This window comes from Odocoileus virginianus, chromosome 2 (assembly GCF_023699985.2).
Source record: "Odocoileus virginianus isolate 20LAN1187 ecotype Illinois chromosome 2, Ovbor_1.2, whole genome shotgun sequence".
Lineage (NCBI taxonomy): Eukaryota > Metazoa > Chordata > Mammalia > Artiodactyla > Cervidae > Odocoileus > Odocoileus virginianus.
In genome coordinates, this window is record NC_069675.1 from 58023194 (window position 1) to 58043209 (window position 20016).

General features: G+C 38.6%; 1 protein-coding gene across 1 annotated transcript in view; it reads left to right on the forward strand.

Moving 5' to 3' along the window:
- The first annotated feature begins 31 nt into the window (after positions 1–31).
- Positions 32–20016, forward strand: part of EHBP1 (EH domain binding protein 1) — a 373028-nt gene continuing 353043 nt past the window's right edge. The window contains exon 1 of the mRNA XM_070480108.1: positions 32–242. The gene's annotated coding sequence lies outside the window, so the exon portion shown is untranslated. The remainder of the gene's footprint in view (positions 243–20016) is intronic.

The window sequence follows — 20016 nt, forward strand, 5'->3', positions numbered from 1 at the left end:
GGGTAAACTGGGAGTCTGTCCAGTTACTGGGTACGATCTGATCCTCCTTGCCAGAGAGGTACTCCAGTAAGAGACTAGGGGTTTGGAGGTCCAGCCAGGGAGTCCTGGGGAGCTGGCTAGGGTACAAGGTCAAGATGTGCCTGTAGCAGCAAAGGATGAAACAGGAAACGTGATCCAACATTTTGAGAAGCTGATTCAAAAAGTCAAGTCAACCACCTATGTATGCAGTGATGAATTTTAAGGTATGGAGCATAGCCACCTGGTAGGCAGCAAGCATCCTCCTGATGTCCCACATACTGATCCCAAAATACAAGTCTTTTCTTTGGATCTTACTAGCAACTGGCCCTTGATGCCCTAGATTTTGTGTGTGTGTGTGTGTGTGTGTGCGTGTGTATGTCTGAAAGCTATTAATAACTGTTGAGTTGTTAAGAGTTAGTCATATTTGGTATTCATAAATACAATTTTAGCACATTATTATAGTTTACTGAGGTGAATACTTACTATTCACCTGGTTGCCAGGCAACACTTGGCCATATTTGCAAAGCTCCCACTATCGAGGTTCAGGGACAGATTGTTGAAGTAGCCTCAATTTTGGGGAAGATAGCTTTGTCATTAGTATCCGTGCTATATTGTTGCATCAGTACTTTTCAATGGTTACTATTCCTTGTTTTTAATTATATGTTACCTTTCATTTATCTCCATCATTATCTGTTTGATATGGATTATTTGATTAACCCTTATAGTAAGATAGTGGTATCTCTAGAGGTTAACTCAATTTATGACCTGTAAGTTTTCTATAACAAAACATTAAAACAAATATGGATTGTAGTACACATAGGAACCATCCACACCTATATAGCTAAAACAGGTATTCATATGATCTGCACACAATATACTTAAACAGCAACAGTTCATTGCTCTCAGGGAATTCCTTAAGAAGCAGCAAAGACTGGAGTACATGAGTACTAGGAGCCTTTTACTCCACTCAGATGGGCCTCAATCAAAAAAGTCTGAGAACCACTGGGAAGAGAGGGAGAACTTGGGCTTCTTTTAATAGGATGGAAAGAAATACAGAGACCAAAAGAGAGTGAATATGTGAAGGAAGCCCGGAGGCAGAAATCAGAGAGATTTCTGGTACTGAGGAAATGATGCCTGCAGTATCTTATCAGATGCCTGTGTCCTCCGGCATGGATGAGGAAGGAGTTATTCAAGGTGGTCATGTCCCAAGGGTGCCCCATAGGGCAGTCTGGTTCATGTATTGTGCCAAAGTGCCCTGGCAGGGCACTTTCCTGGCAGACAGTGACTGACACAGCGGCCCTTCACTGACTATGAACCCTAGTGCCAGGGAAGAGAAATCTTTTTGTAACTTGTCTGCCTTCACAGAATGCCTCTAGTAAATGATTTTAAAGTGCCCATATGTGGCATATCTGTATAACCAATAAGAGGTTAATATCCAAAACACGTAAACAACTCATACTGCCTAACACACACATACACACACATAAAACAAGCAACCCAATTAAAAAATGGGCAGAAGATCTGAATATACACTCTTCCAAAGAAGAAATACAGATGACTAATAGCCAAATGAAAAGTGCTCAACATTGCTACTCAACAGAGAAATGCAAATCAAAACCACAATGAGATAGAACTGTTGCAGGAAAGGGGACCCCTTCCAGGGCCCGAAACTGGGCTCTTGTCTAACACTCAGAAATGAATTGTCCAAGGAGACACATGTGCTGACAAAGTGAGAGATTTTATTGGGAAAAGGCACCCGGGTGGAGAGCAGGAGGGCAAGGGAACCCAGGAGAACTGCTCTGCCACGTGGCTCACAGTCTCGGGTTTTATGGTGATGGGATTAGTTTCTGGGTGGTCTTTGGCCAATCATTCTAATTCAGAATCTTTTCTGGTGGCGCCGTATCGTTCAGTCAAGATGGATGCTAGCGAGAGGGATTCTGGGACGTGGACAGACACACAGTGTCTTCTTTCGACCTTTCCCAAACTCTTCCAGTTGGTGGTGGCTTATTAAGTTCCCTATTCCTTATCAGGATCTCCTGTCATAAAACAACTCATGCAAATGGTTACTATGGTGCCTGGCCAGGGTGGGCGGTTTCAATCAGTGTGCTTCCCCTAACAGTACCTCACACCAATAGAATGGCTGTCATCAAAAAGACCATAGTAACCCGTGTTGGTGAGAATGTGGGAAAAGGGGGACCTTTGTACACTGTTGGTGGGAATATAAATTGGTGAAGCCACTATGGAAAACAGTATGAAGAGTTCTCAAAAAGTTAAAAATAGAACTACCATATGACCCAGCAATTCTACTCCTGTAGAATTTGGTTATATATCCAAAAAAAGAAAACACTAATTTGAAAAGATATATGCACCCTAATGTTCTTGCAGCATTATTTACAATAGCCAAGATATGGAACCAACCTAAATATCCATCAACAGCTGATGGATAAAGAAGTATTCACAGTGGAATACTACTCATCCATAAAAAAGAATGAAATTTTGCTGTTTGCAACATGGATGGACTTGAAGAGTTTTATGCTTAATGAAATAAATCAGACAGAGAAAGACAGACACTGTATGTTATCATTTATATGTAGTATCTAAAAAATAAAACTAGTGAATATAACAAAGCAAATGCAGATTCACAGATATAGAGAATAGGCTATAGTAGTGGTTACCACTGGGGAGAGATGAGAGGGAGGGGAAAGAGACAGGTAGGGGATTATGTGATATAAACTATGTATAAAATAAATAAGCTACAAGGATATATTGTGTATCACAGGGAATAGAGTCAACATCCCTGGTGGCTCAGTGGTAAAGAATCCACCTGCAATGCAGGAGACACAGGTTTGATCCCTAGGTTGGGACAATATCCTGGAGGAGGGCATGGCAACCCACACCAGTATTATTGCCAGGAAAATCCCATGGACAGAGGAGCCTGGCTGGCTACAGTTCACGGGGTTGCAAAAAGTCAGACATGACTGAAGTGACTGAGCGCACACACATGTATAAATGGAGCATAACCTTTAAAAATAGTGAATTATTGTTGTACACCCATAACTTATATAATATTACGAATCAACTATACATCAATTAAAAATTAAAAAATGAAAGTCCCCACTTGTGCAAATTATAGCCCTTGAGATACTCCAGGAAGTTGTGGGGTATTGCTTTTATCATGGATATATTGAAGGTAGCTACCTCCTGCTCCCAACCAGAGAAGATGAGTGATAGCCTAAGGGTATTGAAATGATATTGAAATAATCTTGAAACTTAGAGAAGAATCTAACAATGTGCTTTCATTTTGGCAAAGTCAAAATGTGGAAAGAGAAGAGCTTAGGTACAAAATATAGTCTTTCTTCAATTTCCTGAAATGCCACCAAGAAAAAACTACCATTACTGCAAAAAGGCCATCTAGAAGGAAGAACCCATGGAGAGATGTCTTCTTATCCTGAGAATTTGGGGTTTGAATTCAGGCAAGAGAAAATCATCTCGTTATTATTAAGAATCCAAAGTTCCTTAAATGAAACAGGCCAAAATAGAGCTATCCTCATCAAAAAGCAGTTCTAAATCTATCCTGTGATGTAATTTCACAAATACTATATTACAAGATTTTGTTGTTATTGTTTAGTCACTAAGTCATGTCCAACTCTTTAAGACCTCTTGAATTATAGCCCTCCAGGCTCCTCTGTCCATGGGATTTACCAGGCAAGAATACTGGAGTGAGTTTCCATTTCCTTCTCCAGGGGATCTTCCCCACCCAGGGATCAAACCCACGTCTACTACATTGGCAGATGGATTCTTTAGTGCTGAGCCACCAGGAAAGCCCATTATAAGGTTTACACCATCATTAATCATTGTTAAGTGTCCCATTTCATAAAGTGATAATTGCCTTCAAGTAAACTTTGCCTTCAAGTAAACTTTACTAAGCTTCTCTAGTGGTTCAGATGGTAAAGAATCTGCCTGCAATGTGGGAGACCCAGGTTTGATTCCTGGGTTGGGAAGATTCCCTGGAGAAGAAACTTTAGTAAATAGTGCTATATAATTGAAGATACAGATATTGAAAGAAATTTAGTTTGGCTCCTAAAAAGTATTCATCTTGATTTCTTGCTTAGTAACTATTGAGAGAGATGAGTTGACATTGTGCTATTTCACAAAGACATTTTCTGAGTTGACATACTCCTTTTAAGAATGCACATTCAAAAATGGCAATGTTAGTGTTGATTGTTACCTTATTTGATTTTCCCTGGGTGATCGAATGACTGTTTATTTGCTATGAATAAAGCTGTGGGTTAGCCCATGTCTCTGGCATACCAATCATGATCCCATCAGACTCTGTGGTTGGACAATTTCTATGTGGGAGTTGTCAAATTGTATGAGATCCATTATTTTTTTTGTGTGTGTGTGTTTTTTTTATTGCTTTATTAACTCACAAAAGCCCAAGCCATTGTATTACTAGAAGAGGAGGCAGAAACCACATTCTTTTAAAAAATAAAAAAAAATAAAAAACTGAAAAACAGAAAGAAAACATGGTCCCACCAGTAGTCAGTGGAATTTAAATTCCCAAGGGCTATGGTCAAGTTCCATAACTTGCTCTAAGTTATGTTTTTTCTTAGTTCTTAACCTGAGTGTAAGGTCTAAAGACATCAAATACAGAAGCCTTAGAGGGTAAAGCCCTAATAGCAGAAGAATGCAGCTTTTCAAAGATCCAAATGAAGTAAAGAGGGAGAAATACAGTAAAAGCAATATTCACATGCATCTTTTCTTCTCCTTAAGACAGAAGGTCTTTGTTCCTCTTTTGATTTGTAACCTAACCTCAACATTAGAAAATAATAAAAATAGTAACTAGCTCTTTAGAGTTCATAACTGCATTCATATGTGTTAGCGTATTTGAGTTCAAAAACAGCCATTATTACTAGACTTTTTTTAATACAGATAATGCTGAGCCTTAGAGAGGCTAGAAGACTCATTCAAGATAGTTAGGCTAGTCAGGGACTTCCTAGACTCCATGCCCCATCTTCTGACCCCAAAGCATATCCTTTGCATTTTACCGGCATAGTCTTAAAGCAAATAAAAAGGGACCCCCCACAACAGTTCAAACAAGGTTAATTGATCGCTAAATAATGGAAAATTTATAAAATCAATATCACACCTGTCAGTCAATTCAGGAATCAAGAGACCTCTTGACTGGTTCTGCTGTTTTCACAGCTGACGTAAATATGAAAAGCTTGACAATATCATAACTTCCCTGAGAAAGCCAAGATAGTAATCTGAAATTTAGGTCAAAAGGCTTTTCCTTATTCACTGTAAATTTTACATCACTGGTACCTATACCTAATGAATTTTGAGCAGTTGTCATCCCTTTGATAGTTTAGTTACTCTAGGATTCACATTTTCCCTTTTAATTGTTTTTATTTTCCATCTCTTTTATATCTTCCTCCACCCCACCAAACCCAATCAGCCCTCTTAACATCCTAATCTCTTGTCCTACGGTTCTAGTAGGTAGCTAGCACCCGAAGCATGGGTCCTAGAAGATCTCATGCCTCTTCCCCATTGAAAATATTTAAATTTTTTTTTCAAATTTCTCAAAAGCAATAAAAGACATAAGACAGAGAATCTAAGTACAAAGTCTAAAAGTCGTATTGACATAAACATATTTTTTAAAAATAAAATGATACTGGCCACTAGGATACACAGGAATTTGAATCATTAAATTATGTAACAGCTTGATTTCAAAGTTAAATCCTAAACCCCTCAACAAAGAGCGTTGTGCCAAATGTCTAGAGGTCTGGAGCTAAAACCACAGCTTAGCAGAGTTCTGGGCTATATTTTAGTCTTGGCAAACCCCAAAAGCAAAAGGACAAAGCATACTTCATCTGAGCATTTGTCAGGAGCACACTAAAAATTTTAATCCACACACCCCCACTGTGAAAACTACCCTCTTCCCCTGCCCCATCCAAAGTCAGGTAAAGTCATTTGTGGAAATTTTCTTTCCAAATGTTGAGGGCTTTGTTCCTCTTTATCTTTGGTTTTTATCAACCAGAGAAGAATTTTAAAGGAAAACATTCTCCAGCCTTCTGTCTTCTTTATGAACCCTCTCGGATTACGGAGAGATCATCAGATGGGAAAGGAAAGTGCTGTTCCTAGCTGGAGATTAACTCCTGTAAATACTGCCTAGCACAATGTACTGCCCAGAATAATGCAGAATTCCTCCTTTCTCACTTTTAGTGCTCCCTTGCTTCACTTACAGACCTCACCCAGCTCCACACTCCCTCTTTCCTCAAGTTGTTGAATCTAAAGAGAAGTGAACTGCGTTCAAGGCAAGGGTGAAAGACAGAAGAGGGAAGCCTCACGGTCTCCCTGGAGAGTTCTTCAGATTAAGAATTTTGTTTTCCTTCTCCATCATTACTCACAATTATCTTATGACCTAAAATTCATCATGCTGTTTCTTGCAATATTTGGCAAATGAAAGCTCTGCTTCCTATTAGCTTCTTTGTGGGGTGGGGATGGAGAAGAAGGGGAAGTGGGCACTTAAAAATTATTATTGCTTCCAACACTGCTGTGTGTTTGCTGATTTCAGAATGGGTTGTGCAAAACACAGAAGGAAGGAGAGTGAAGTACTGGAGTTTAATGAGAGATGGCTGGACTCTAGTAGTCAGAAGAGCTGGGTTTTTCCCTGGGTGGTCGTTGACAGGTGAAAGGTGTTAAGCTTGCACCCTTTCAGAGAGCTGATATGCAGTAGTGCTACTTAGGGAGGAGTGTAAGATTACTTGATGACAAAGGCTATGGAGAAAACAAAGCATTAGTCTGAAAGTCAAGAGTCATCGGACTTTAGTCCTTTCTCTACCTCTAACCTGTGATTATCTAACCTCGGGGTGTCATTGCACCTCAACTGCAAAGTGGGAAGAATAACACATTGCCCAACTTTCTTCCCAGAGTGATAGCAAATATCAAATACAGCGATGTGTATTAGTGTTAGTCCCTCAGTCATGTCCGACTCTTTGCGACCCCATGGACTGTAGCCCAGCAGGCTCCACTGTCCATGGAATGCTCCAGGCAAGAATACTGGAGTGGGTTGCCATTCTCTTCTCCAGGGGATCTTCCCGACAGGAATGGAACCCAGCCTCCCACATTGCAGACAGATTCTTTACCATCTGAATTGCCAGGTATGAGAATATAAAGTACTTAAAAACCTGAATACATGTAAGATTGTGTGACTGAAATGAACCAGCAGTCTAAGTAGCTGCTAAGGGTACTTGGACAGCACAATTCTGTGCTCTTGACAGTTTTGAAGTCTGACAAATTTATGTGTAGAAAATCTGGCTCCACCAGAAATGTTGACAGGCCATTTATAACTGACCCTATTGTGCTTAAAAGGGTAGAACTATTATGGAGAAGTACATAAATTAGTAGTTCTACATAAATCTATAAAATACCTAGAAAGACATAAAATACTGAAAAAGTTGGGTTTTTTTTTCCTATTGGTTTTGTACCTGGAAGGAAATACCTAGTCTCTGAATGAGCAGTAGTGCAATGTTAAGGAATCATAAGGGGAATTAGACTGTTGCTGAAGCTGAAGCTCTAATACTTCGGCCACCTGATGCAAAGAGCTGACTCATTGGAAAAGACCCCATTTCTGGGAAAGATTGAAGGCAAAAGGAGAAGAGGGCATCAGAGGATGAGATGGTTAGATAGCATCACCAACTCAATGGACATGAATTTGAACAAACTGCAGGAGATAGTGGAGACAGAGGAGCCTGGTGTGCTGCAGTCCATGGGGTCACAAAGAGTCAGACACAACTTGCGACTGAACAACAAACAGGGCAGGAATTTAGGGGAGTATCCCAGATAATTTTGACCAGAATAAGAAAGATGGAGAGCACATGGGTTTATTTATCCCAGAGGAAAAAATGGATGGGAAGAACACAAATGCTTCATAAAATATTGAAACGATTATTTCAGAGATGATTAGATCCTCTGTTCCAGAAGACAGATCACTGAGCAAAAAATGAAGTTGTTTGAATGATCCATATGTTCCCTTAAATGCTGATGTTCCAAAGTTATAGGGACAGAAGCTGTGGATCAGCACAAGAGAATGCTTTCCATAAAGGAGAACTCTTTCAATGGCAGCGACACCCACTTCTGAAGATATTTTGATGTTTGCAAGGAGCCTGGGTTGCTGTTGAGGAAGGATATGGAAGACATACCTACATTTTTAGTAAAATCAAACTGCATGACAGCATGGCCTCTCCACTTCTAAGATGTTTTGATTCTTCAGTAGGGTGTGTTATAAGAATCTGTATGTGTATAAGAATCTATAAGAGTCTGTATGTCCACTGTCAGTGGTGGGAGATATTGTCTAGGTAGTGATTATTGTCATTCTCCTCTTCTCCCTTGCTTTAAAGTTGCTAAGAAGAAGTTTTGCCAGTGCACTTGGATTAATAGCCTTATTTTCTACTTTACTGGTTTTTTTTTTTTTTTTTTCCCCCGGATGTAACCATTGTGAATAGTTATTTCTATAGCAGCTACAAAACCAAAACAACATACAAACTCACATGAAGAAAATCCTATACTCAGTCTGGAATGAGGATGTCACTGGATTCTGTTTTAGCAGCTAGCATGTGATAAACTGATTGACAAAGCCTAGAAATAAATCAAGATCATCCTGACATTTAGGAATTTGACTGACAGATGGTACCAGCACAAGCTCTTACATAGGTCATAGACCTATAATGAGTGATGATGTTTTCTTACCTTCTAGACAGCTACACTGCCTGACTCTAGAACAAAACATTCTGGATTTGGGGAAACACTTTCATCTTCAGCCAACTATAAATTCTACAAGTGGAAAAATAAACTTAGCAACTGCAGATTTCGCCGAACACCCTACGAACATTGAAGTAAAGTACATCCCAACACAGTTAGGTGGGGCTAAACATGTCAATTTAATGGACAAGAACAAAAATAGCTATGTAGACTGAGCAGGAAGTAGAAGATAGAAGAAAGGTCAAACGAAACAATGGCTATATTAGGATACTGTTGGTTGCAAATGCCATTGCAAAATGGCCTTGAGCAAAGGGAATTTGTTCGCTTACATAATTTCAGGCTTGGTTGACCCCAGAGATGAAGATGATGTCAAGACAACATTCCCACCCCACCCTGCTTCCCTTGATCTCATTCTCTCACATCTTGACTTTTTTTTTTCTGGAGAGTCCCTTCACCTAGTGGCTCCTAGAAACTCCAGGCTTATATTCTTTAAATATAAGTCAAATAGAGATAGCACCTCTTTCCCAGCAGTTTCAGCACAAGTTTTATTGGCTTGGCTTAGGATATGTGTACTTCCTTTCACTAATAGTAGGGACACAGAGGTGGGTAAATAAGGTCAGCATCTAAATCATAAAGACAGAAAGTGGGAAAACATGAGAAGGGGAGGAATGAATGTTGGACAGGCAGAAATGACAGATACCTACTTGCCTAGAACAGCTTTACATGATGTGGTAACATCACACTAGGACACTACTGCTAGCTATAGATCCTGGAAACTGGAGGTCCAGACTTTGCCATTTTATGAACAAAAGCTTCAGGCCCATCATGGGTGATGAAGCAGCATTAAGAACACCAAGTAGTTCTGAGTTTTGACGTTCTTCAGTCCAAGAACAGATGTCAGGCACAGTGAGCACAAGAAGACCTCACAGGAAGATCTCAGAGTGACCTTCCCTTGCACAAGTGCACACACGTTGGGAATTGCTATCTGCTAGTGTCATCTTAGGGAACAGAGAGAAACTCTGGGAGAGTCTGTGGGTATGCATAGCTATTCAGATGAAGTGTCAGCAGCCTTGATGCTGTATCCCTGTCAGAGTTCAATCTGCATCATTGCCCTCAGATGAGAGCAGTGGCCAAGGATAGTCCTGGAGACTCATTTTGTGGCAATGGATAGAAAAGAGAGGGGACATTAGTCAAAACCTGGGTTAAACTTCTTTTTGGGTGGAGGTAGGGGATGGACAAGCGGAATTACTCTTTGGCGAGGAAGAAAATGTTGTAGTAGAAGTTGCTTCTGCTGCTTTTTTGAAGGTGGGTGGATAGGTTTAGACAAAGTTATTAGCAAGTTGAAAATTATTAGCAAGTTAAAAAAGTTATTAGCTATTATTAATAACAAGTTGAAAAATAGCTTCTTCAGTCAAAGAATGAAAAAGCCGCAGTGAGAGAAACAAGTAAAAGACTGGAATTCTCTTTAAGAGCCTTGAAATGAGCCACTGAGGTTTTGGGGTGTTTTTTTTTTTTAATTTTTATTTCGTATTGGGGTATAGCTGATTGACAGTCTTGTGATGGTTTCAAAGGAACAGCAAAGGAACTCAGCCATACATTTGCATGTATCCATCTCCTCCAATCCAGGCTGCCTCAGAACACTGAGCAGAGTTCCATGTGCTGCACAGTAGGTCCTTGCTGGTTATCCACTTTAAATACAGCAGTATGTACGTGTCCATTCCAGTGAGCTTTTAAATTTTTTATTTCTTTATCAGTTTTGGCTGTGCTGGGTCTTCATGCTGCAAGTAGGCTTTCTCCAGTTGCGGCGAGTGGGGGCTTTTCTCTAGTAGCATTGCATGGGTTTCTCATTGTAATTGCTCCCGTGTTGCAGAGCACAGGCTCCAGGAGCGTAGGCTTCAGTAGTTGTGGAGTGTGGGCTCTGTTATTTGTAGCACACAGACTTGGTTGCCCCAAAGCATGTGGAATCTTCCTGGACCATGGATCAAACCTTTGTCCCCTGCATTGACAAGTGGATTCTTAACCACTGGACCACCAGGGAAGTCCAAACCATTGAATTTAAGGAGCCATTGATTTGATTTTGAGCACATGGAGAAGGAAGTAGTTTCCCTTGGGCTGCCCCTTTTGCCCACTATTACCAACCTTTATCACAAATATATATGGATATGCCTTTTTAACAAGTATTTGTATTTTTTAAATAATACAGAAAACATTAAAGTCTGTCAATGGCTAAAAAGAAAAATCGTGTTTCTCTCTTCCAGTCTCTCTTTTCCATGAAGTCCAGCAGAAAAATGAAGGAAGGAAAGAAAGAAGGGGAGGACATGGGAAAGGAGGGGAAGAGGGAAAGTGATAGAGAGATGAGAAGAGAGAGAAATTTTCCCTTTTTGTAAAGGACACCAGTCATATTAGATTAGGGTCCACTCTAATGACCTAATCTAAACAACCTTTGCAATAACCCTAATTCCAAATAAGGTCGCATCCTGAGGTACTGGCGGTTAGGATTTTAACATATGGATTTGAAGGGTTGGGGACACAATTCAACCCATAACAGTCTGTAATTCTTCTCAATATTCTAGAAGTTATATTTTGCTCCAGGGTTCAAATTCTAGAGCTAAATATATGCTTAATACTATAATGGGGAGGATGTCGGTGTATACTTCACAATATCCTCTTTCCTATCACTGAGACCATTATGATAATTGAAGGGTAAAAGTCCATATTCTTCTATCTTGAAAGATTTATATATCTTTTGAAGCAAAAAATTGGAGGAACATCAAAATTCCTTTTGTATAAAGGGACTGATTCTTTGACTTTCCAGTAGGAACCTTTTATTAATTTACTCTCAATAGGGAAAGGAGAATACAGTACTTCTCTCTCCATTTCCACTCCCTGAAGGAGGGGCACGGGAAGAGGGTTGGTTAGTTCCTGATTCAACCTTTGAGAGGAACTTGTCCTGTTGCTGATACAAACCAAGTGATCACATGTTACTGCAAATGCCCGCTTGACCGGTAAGAGTGAGGTTTTATACTGAACAAAAGAAAGACAGCCCGACATTTAACCACAGCCAAGTCCTTTGTGGGACAGACAGGAATAACATACAGATTGCAACCTATAAATAATGCACCTCAGGTCATCTGCATTTTGCCTACTCTTTAGGACAGAGGCTACTATTCCTGGACAGTCTGCATTAACCCTGGATTCCTGATTCCAGAGCTGATTCTTGCAGAGAGTGGTGATTTCCTTCACCTCTTCCTCTCCCTATATTTTCAGTCCAGACAAGCATAAATAAACCAAGCATAAATAAGTGGGCAGTTTCTACTCTGATCACTGAAGCTCTAAAGATAGGGCACTGAACTCACTAAGTGATGAATACATGCCATATGGAGCTAACGGCAAGTTCGGATGTAAATTGTCTCCGTCTTGCTCTCTGCATTGCAGATAAAAAGTCCCTTGTGTCATCTCTTTGTGCTGAACTGTGTGTATCTGAAAACAGCTAAAATCACTGAGAAAAGTGGAACGTTTAATTTCATCCAAAAAGGACTGGGTGTTATTGCTGGCGTTAATAATTAGTAGATATTTGAAAAACATTATTTGAGTGAGGTTGCACACAATTGCTTTTATTTGGAATCCCATATTTTAGTATATGTGCTGCCGAAGCGAGCACTGGAATCCCATATTTTAAGCAAATGTTTGATTCCTTTAGGTCAGCTGCCTTAATAGTGCAGTGCAGTGCAGTGTACAAGAGTTGGGGTCAAAAGATTCTTGTTTGGCTGACAATAACATTTGCCAAGCACTTACTGAGGGCCAGCAACCATTCTAGGCACTTCAGGTAAGTTATATCATTTACTCTTCACAATAACTCTAGAAAACAGGTCCTGGTATTCCTGCTTTTTATATAAGGAAACCATTTAAATAGTTCCTAGAAGAGCTGGATTCAAATCCACATTGTCAACCACAAAGATAATACTCTTCCTGTTACTCGCTGTGACCTCTTCACTTTGAACTGTTTTGACCTAAGCAGACACAAGCCATTTCTTAGTCTCTTTTTCCTTATTCTTAAGAAGGCGTTTGAATTAAATTTTCTCTAGGGTTTTTTTCTAGTTCTAAACACTGTCTTTCTGTGATTACTCCTTTTTCACTTTTCAACATGTAAGTAAACCTTTTATTTAAATACTGCCTTTCTTCAGACCCTAAGACAATCCTGTTGATGGAGGGAGGGGGAAAATCTTCCTTGGTTCAGAAATCAGAATTAATAAAGTTCAGGAACTGTTTTGCCTTGGGCCCAACTCTCTGTTGACCAATGTGCAGTCTTCTAGTAGTGCAAAATGGACTTAGGTAATTCCGGTTGTATGAGCAGAGTTTCTGAGGTTCTCAGATGATGTATGGGTGGGTTGTGATGTATGGGGTTCCCCTCTGTGTAGAATTATAGACTATTTAGGAGTTCTAAGTAAGCACTTATTATTTGCCTAATTTTCTGGTATTCTTACCTACATCTGATAAAATGTAACATGGCATAGTAATTTCTCATTGAACTTTTCTGCTAGTTTTTTAATGGATTGATGTGCCAACCTAAATACAAGAGGCCAGCTATGTTCTCTGAAACTGTTTGTGAGTATTCCAATACAAAAAAAAAAGATACTCCTTTAAAGATACTCCTCAAGGGCTCCAGAATTTGACTGAGACCAGCAATGGAATGATGAAGGAGTGTATCTTTATAAAATTTGGGGTTGAGGAGATTCAAGGAAAGATAGCAAGAGTGATTCAGATAGCCTCAGAGTAGTCCCTGCTGAACTATCCAAATAAAGTGAACTGATAGAGGACTTTTTTGTGGTACTGGTGGTTTAATTGCTAAGTCATGTCTGACTCTTGCGACCCCATGGTCTGTAGCCCACCAGGTTCCTCTAGCTCAAGTAAGTACACAGACTGGCAGATGGGACTACTTTAGAAAGAAGAGAAGAACTTTCATAGAAAGGTAGATTCTGGAAAAGATTCCTCAGCATTCTTTCTCATTGGAATGTTACCCTCACAAAAGTAATGAAGTGACATATCTAGTAGCAGATTTTAAAAAAATGAGTTAACTCCTTCAAGTGCTGTTTTTTTGCTTGAGAGATAACTACTGAAGGAAGTAATTTATTATGGATGTATAGGTTGGATATTTCAGATAGCATATCTGGTCAACACTGTCTCCTCCCTTATACTCCTTTATTCTTCCCTCAGAAGGGAATGAAAGGAAAGAAATTAGCATCTGTTGAATACTTTCCATGTATCAGACAATATATTTTCTTTTCTTCATCACTTCACCTTTCCTCCCTTCATCATAAGAAACCACTTTTGAAATGGAAATCAAAATTGGATGATTTTTATTGTTTTCTCAACAACCTGGAAACTGTGCATTAATCCCACTTTTTGGTAAAGGAGTGATACAGAATGGGATCTAGTTTCAGAATGACTACCCTCGACTTTAATTCATGGAAGGACACTATTACGAATATTAAGAAGGCTGTTTTCGCACAACCCTGTGTAAGGTTGTGTGCATTCCATTTCATCCATCCATACTCAAGAGTCCCAGAATTGTGTGTATGAATCACTTAAAATCTGTTATTTTTAAACAGTCACTAAGCCAGAACAAATATCTAATAATTTAAAAAGAACTTTCAAGATTGTAGTCCTTTTTTATCAAAAAAGGAGCCTTAAGTGCAATAAACTCGTCCTACTGATTAAAACACAGGAGTCTCAAGGCCTTCTCATGAGTTGTGGAAATAAGAAATATCAATATAACCTCAAAAGAGAAAAAGTTAAGTGTGACAGAAGTGAAAAACAAAAGTAGGCTGGTTCAGAATCTGTTCTTATATACTCATCTTCCTGAAACAAAAATCTCTGTTGATATTGAAAAAAAATTTTTAATGATACAAATGAACTTATTTATAGAACAGAAATAGATGTAGAAAACACACATGGTTACCAGGGGAAAGGGAGGGTAGGGATAAATTGGGAGATTGGGGTTGACCGTTACACACTACTATATATAAAATCAATAAATAAGGCCCTGCTGTGGAGAAAAGGAAACTCTACCCAATACTCTGTAATGACTATATGAGACAAGAGTGTAAAACACAACTTAGTGATGCAGTGACGACCATGTGTATTTGTTGTTGTTCAGTCGCTAAGTCATGTCTGACTCTTTGCGAGCCCATAGACTGCAGCATGCCAGGCTCCCCTGTCCTTCACTATCTCCTGGTGTTTGCTCAAACTCATATCCATTCAGTTAGAGATGCCATCTAACCATCTCATCCTCTGCCTTCCCCTTCTCCTTGGGCCCTCAATCTTTCCCAGCATCAGGGTCTTTTCCAATGAGTCAAACTTTTGGAGCTTCAGCTTCAGCATCAATTCTTCCAGTGAATATTCAGGGTTGATTTCCCTTAAGATTGACTGGTTTGATCTCCTTGCTGTCCAAGGGACTCTCAAGGGTCTTCTCCAGCACCACAATTTGCAAGCACCAATTCTTCAGTGCTCAGCCTTCTTTATAGTTCACTTCTCACATTTATACATGACTACTGGAAGAACCATAGCTTTGACTAGGTGGACCTTTGTTGGCAAAGTGATCTTTCTGCTCTTTAATACACTGTCTAGGTTTGTCATAGCTTTCCTTCCAAGGAGCAAGTGTCTGAATTTCATGGTTGCAGTCACAACCTGCAGTGATTTTGGAGCCCAAGAAAATAAAATCTGTCACTGTTTTCACTTTTTCCCCATCTATTTGCCATGAAGTGATGGGGCCAGGTGCCATGATCTTAGTTTTTTGAATGTTGAGTTTTAAGCCAGGGTTTTCACTCTCCTCTTTCACCTTCATTAAGAGGCTCTTTAGTTCCTCTTCAATTTCTGCCATTATCATCTGCATATCTGAGCTTGTTGATACTTCTACTGGCAATCTTGATTCCAGCTTGTGATCCACCCAGCTTGGCATTTTGCATGATGTACTCTGCATAGAAGTTAAATAAGCAGGGTGACAACATATGGCCTTGATGTACTCCTTTCCCAATTTTGAACCAGTTCATTGTTCCATGTCTGGTTCTAACTGTCGCTTCTTGACCCACATACAGGTTTCTCAGGAGACGTGTAAAATGGTCTGGTATTCCCATCTCTAAGAATTTTCCACAGTTTGCTGTGATCTACACAGTCAAAGGCTTTAGTGTAGTCAATGAATTAGAAGCAGATGTTTTCCTGGAATTCTGTTGCTTTCTCTATTATCCAATGAATGTTGGCAATTTGATCTCCGGTTCCTCTGTCTTTTCAAATCCCAGCTTGTACATCTGGAAGTTGTCTTTATGCTAAGTCATAAAGCAACTCTATGTTTGATACTTTGAGTAACTGCCAAACTGTTTTCCAAAGTTCTCCCACCAGCAATAGACTTTAATTTGTTATTGTCTGCCTTTGATTTTAAGCCATTTAGTGGTTAATTCAGTATGGTTTTGATTTCTATATCCCTGATGGTAAATGATGTTGAGCATTTTTCAAATGATTATTAGTCATTTATATATCATTTTTGGAGAAATGTCTATTTTAATCCTTTGCCAATTTAAAAATTGGGTTATTTGTTTATTATTAGGTTGTATTAATTCTTTATAGATTCAGGATAGAAGCCCCTTATCAGATATGTGATTTGCAAATATTTTCTCCCATCTATTGGCTGATACACACTTTCTTGATGACATCTTTGAAGTACAAAAGCTTTTAATTTTGCTAAAGCACCATCTATTTTAGTTTGTTGTTCATGCTTTTATGATCACATCTATAAAACCATTACCAGAACTTTCCTGATGGTCCAATAGAATTCTTTACTTCCACTCTAAGTGATGCAGGTTCAACCCCTGGTCAGGGAACTAAGATCCCACATGCTGTGTGGTGTGGCCATAAAATATAATAATAATAAACCATTGCCAAATCCAAGATCACAATATTTACTCTAATTTTCTAAGTTTCATACTTTTAGCTGTTAACATTTAGGTTGATGGTCCATTTTGTGTTAATTTTTGTATAAAGTTGTTCTCGTTCTCTTAATCTTCACAGTATATTTAAGTAATCATGACTCACAGGTATCTCTGTCTAAAGAGGGTTCAAAAAAACCTTAGCAATTCATACTGGAAGAGATTGAACTTTGGGGGCTGGATTGCTATTGAAGTTATAAGCAATATACTCTAGAAAAACATGTTCTAACAATGATTCTTTTATTTATAATTTATCATAAATAGTTTAAAGATGACAAAAATTGACTTATGATTACTCTTTCCTTTAGAAATGGGTATAAACAATTGAATTAGGAACAGATACATTAAGGAACAGTATCTTTCATGTTCTTAAAAGACACCTTTCTGCCTTCATGTTCACTATGGGAATTGTGGCTATAAACTTTCAACTTAATCAGAAAATTAAAGTTAGATAAAAGTAATAAAAATATAGCCTCACCTGGGAAAAAAATAGCCCCAACTTTCTTAAGAGTGTAAAACCTACATTATTGTTATGAGAAATTCTAAGTGCCTCTTTTTGATTTCGCACACATGTACCCGTTTGTTGGGCTTTCCTGGTGTCTCAGACAGTAAAGAATCCACCTGCAATGAGAGACCCCTGCATTAAAGTCAGGCATTTCTGAGATCACAGAATTAGAGCTGGAAACGGTCTCAAGAGTTTATCTCTTCTAACCCTTACTTCTTGGTGACAAAGTATTAGCTTCCCATTTACATTTCCCAAAGTAAAAGTTTCCCATTTCTCATTTTACAGATGAGGCAAATGAAGCAACTCTCTTCTCTGCTTTATTTCTTGGCTTCCTCCTTTTTCAGGTGGGCTTGCTTTAGTGGAGGTCACTGGCAGCAGAATACTTAGCATTATAGCTACCAACTCAAGAGGAAATTGCTTCTTTCCTAGTCACTCTGCTTCTACCAGTTTCCCCAGAATTGTGTCTGCACAGCTTGACTTGGAGATGTATCTGTATGTCTATCTCTGTCCACTTTTCCTGCTCCCTCCAGAAGTTATGTGAGCTCTTAGAATGACCCAATTAATAAGTGATGGAGCTGCAACAGTTCTCTCAAGTTCAGCCTCATGCCATGCTCAGTGCACTTCACCATAACTGGCTTGACTCTCTCCAGACTACAAGAGAATAATAGATTTCTTGTATCTCTTTTAATTTTGTCTTAAGCTGTCACTTGAATATTTTGTAAGCTATTAATTAGTTATAGTTTACATTTTTATTTTTTGTACAATTTTTCCCTCTGAAATAAGTTTAAATTTCTTGAGCTCTCCAACTGTGATTTACCCAGTTATGTAAAATTTTCATACATTTTAGAAATGTGTAGTTTAAAAAAAATTTATTTATTTAATTTTGGCTGTGCTGGGTCTTCATTGCACATGGGCCTTCTCTGTTTGCAGTGAGTGGGGGCTGTCTCGTTGTGATGCGCGGGCTTCTCATTGAGGTGGCTTCTCTTCTTGTGGAGCTCAGGCTGTAGGGAGCATGGGCTTTAGTAGTTGTGGTCCATGGGCTTATTACTCCATGGCGTGTGGGGTCTTCCTGGACCAGGAATTGAACCTGTGTCCTCTGCATTGGCAGATGCATTCCCAGCCACTGGACCACCAGAGAAGTCCTATAGTGGTTTTTTTTTTTAACAGCAACAATTTCTTGTCCATATTAGTGAAAGTGAAGTCGCTCAGTCGTGTCCGACTCTGCGACCCCATGGACTGTAGATTACGAGGTTCCTCCATTCATGGGATTCGCCAGGCAAGAGTACTGGAGTGGGTTGCTGTTTCCTTCTCCACTTGCCCATATTAGGCACTTGGTAAATATTTGCTTATTTGACCCACCTGATTTGACACTGAAGCAGAGAACAGAATATGATACATACAGAATATGATGACAAGAAGGGAGTCAAATGTCAGCCCCAAATTAGAGGGTCATGGGGAAAATACCCAGCATGACCATGACATTCATGGTTCTAAATCTAAATAAAGCAATTCAAGCCTGTAAAAAGTACCAGTGAAAACTATCCTTTTTATGATATAAAATACAGAAGATATCAGTAGGAATAGAACATTTTGTGAAAGAAGAGTCTTCACTCACTCCCAGACTGAGTGTGTAGATAGGCAAAATAGATTCAGAATCAGGACACATTAGATATACTTGGAATGGATTTTTTCTGGGGAGCATTTTCATTTTTATCAATTAGATATGATTTATAAGCAGAAAGTATAGATGGCAGCTTTTAGATAGTGAGAGAACATTTTAAAGAATACATAATGATTTATACAATACTTTCAATCTAAGACTACAGTTATGCAATTTTAATCCTTATTTTTATTGTAAAAATCAATCTAAAAATATTAAAGGAGAATTTAAGAAAATTGTATCACTCATAATCTTTACATTCTAACATATATTTGTGTACTGAGTATTCTCTTATATATCTATTTTTACATTTAAAAAGATCATAGAACACTTACAAGATAAATGCCAACTTTTATTTTACCCCTCAGAACATCTAGGAAGGGAGCTAAAATATTTCTGGATAAAGGGCAGTGAAAATAAGCTTTTATTATTTTATAAAGGGGTCAAAGGGATATCAAATAGGATGGGTGTGTTTCTTAAAATACTATCATTCTTAGTAACATTTCATTCTTAAAAGTTTCATGGGAACACCAAGGAATGCACTGATCAAACCGTTTTGGCTAACATTTAACAGATTTCAGATAATCTCTCTCAGACAATGTAATTTCAGTTTTGGTATGTGTTAATTTTACACTTTTACAGTTACAATGTGTTGTCTTATATTCATAATTTTTAAAAAATGGATCAATATCTCTAAAGTGCTTCAGTGAAGCATAAAAAGAGTAAACAGTGAGATAAATATTACTACAATTCAAATGAATTAAAAACACAAATTATAAACAGTATCTTTACAATTGCATAGTGTAAGTACAGATTATAAACCTGTGTGAACTGTGACAAAGTCTGTTTGTGATTTTTTTCACAAGCGACCACAAAGAAATAAAGGTGTAAATTAGAAATACAACAATATCTGAAAATTGGATTTCATTGAGGGAGCAATCTGTTAATATTAGTCCCCAGTGCATTGGCTTTTATAACGCTTCTCTTAATTAGTTTTTGTGTCATTGTTAAACAACACACAGTCACCTCTCATCAATTGAGATTTTCTAAGGCAAACACTAAATAATCTTTTCTAACTGATGAGGAATGTG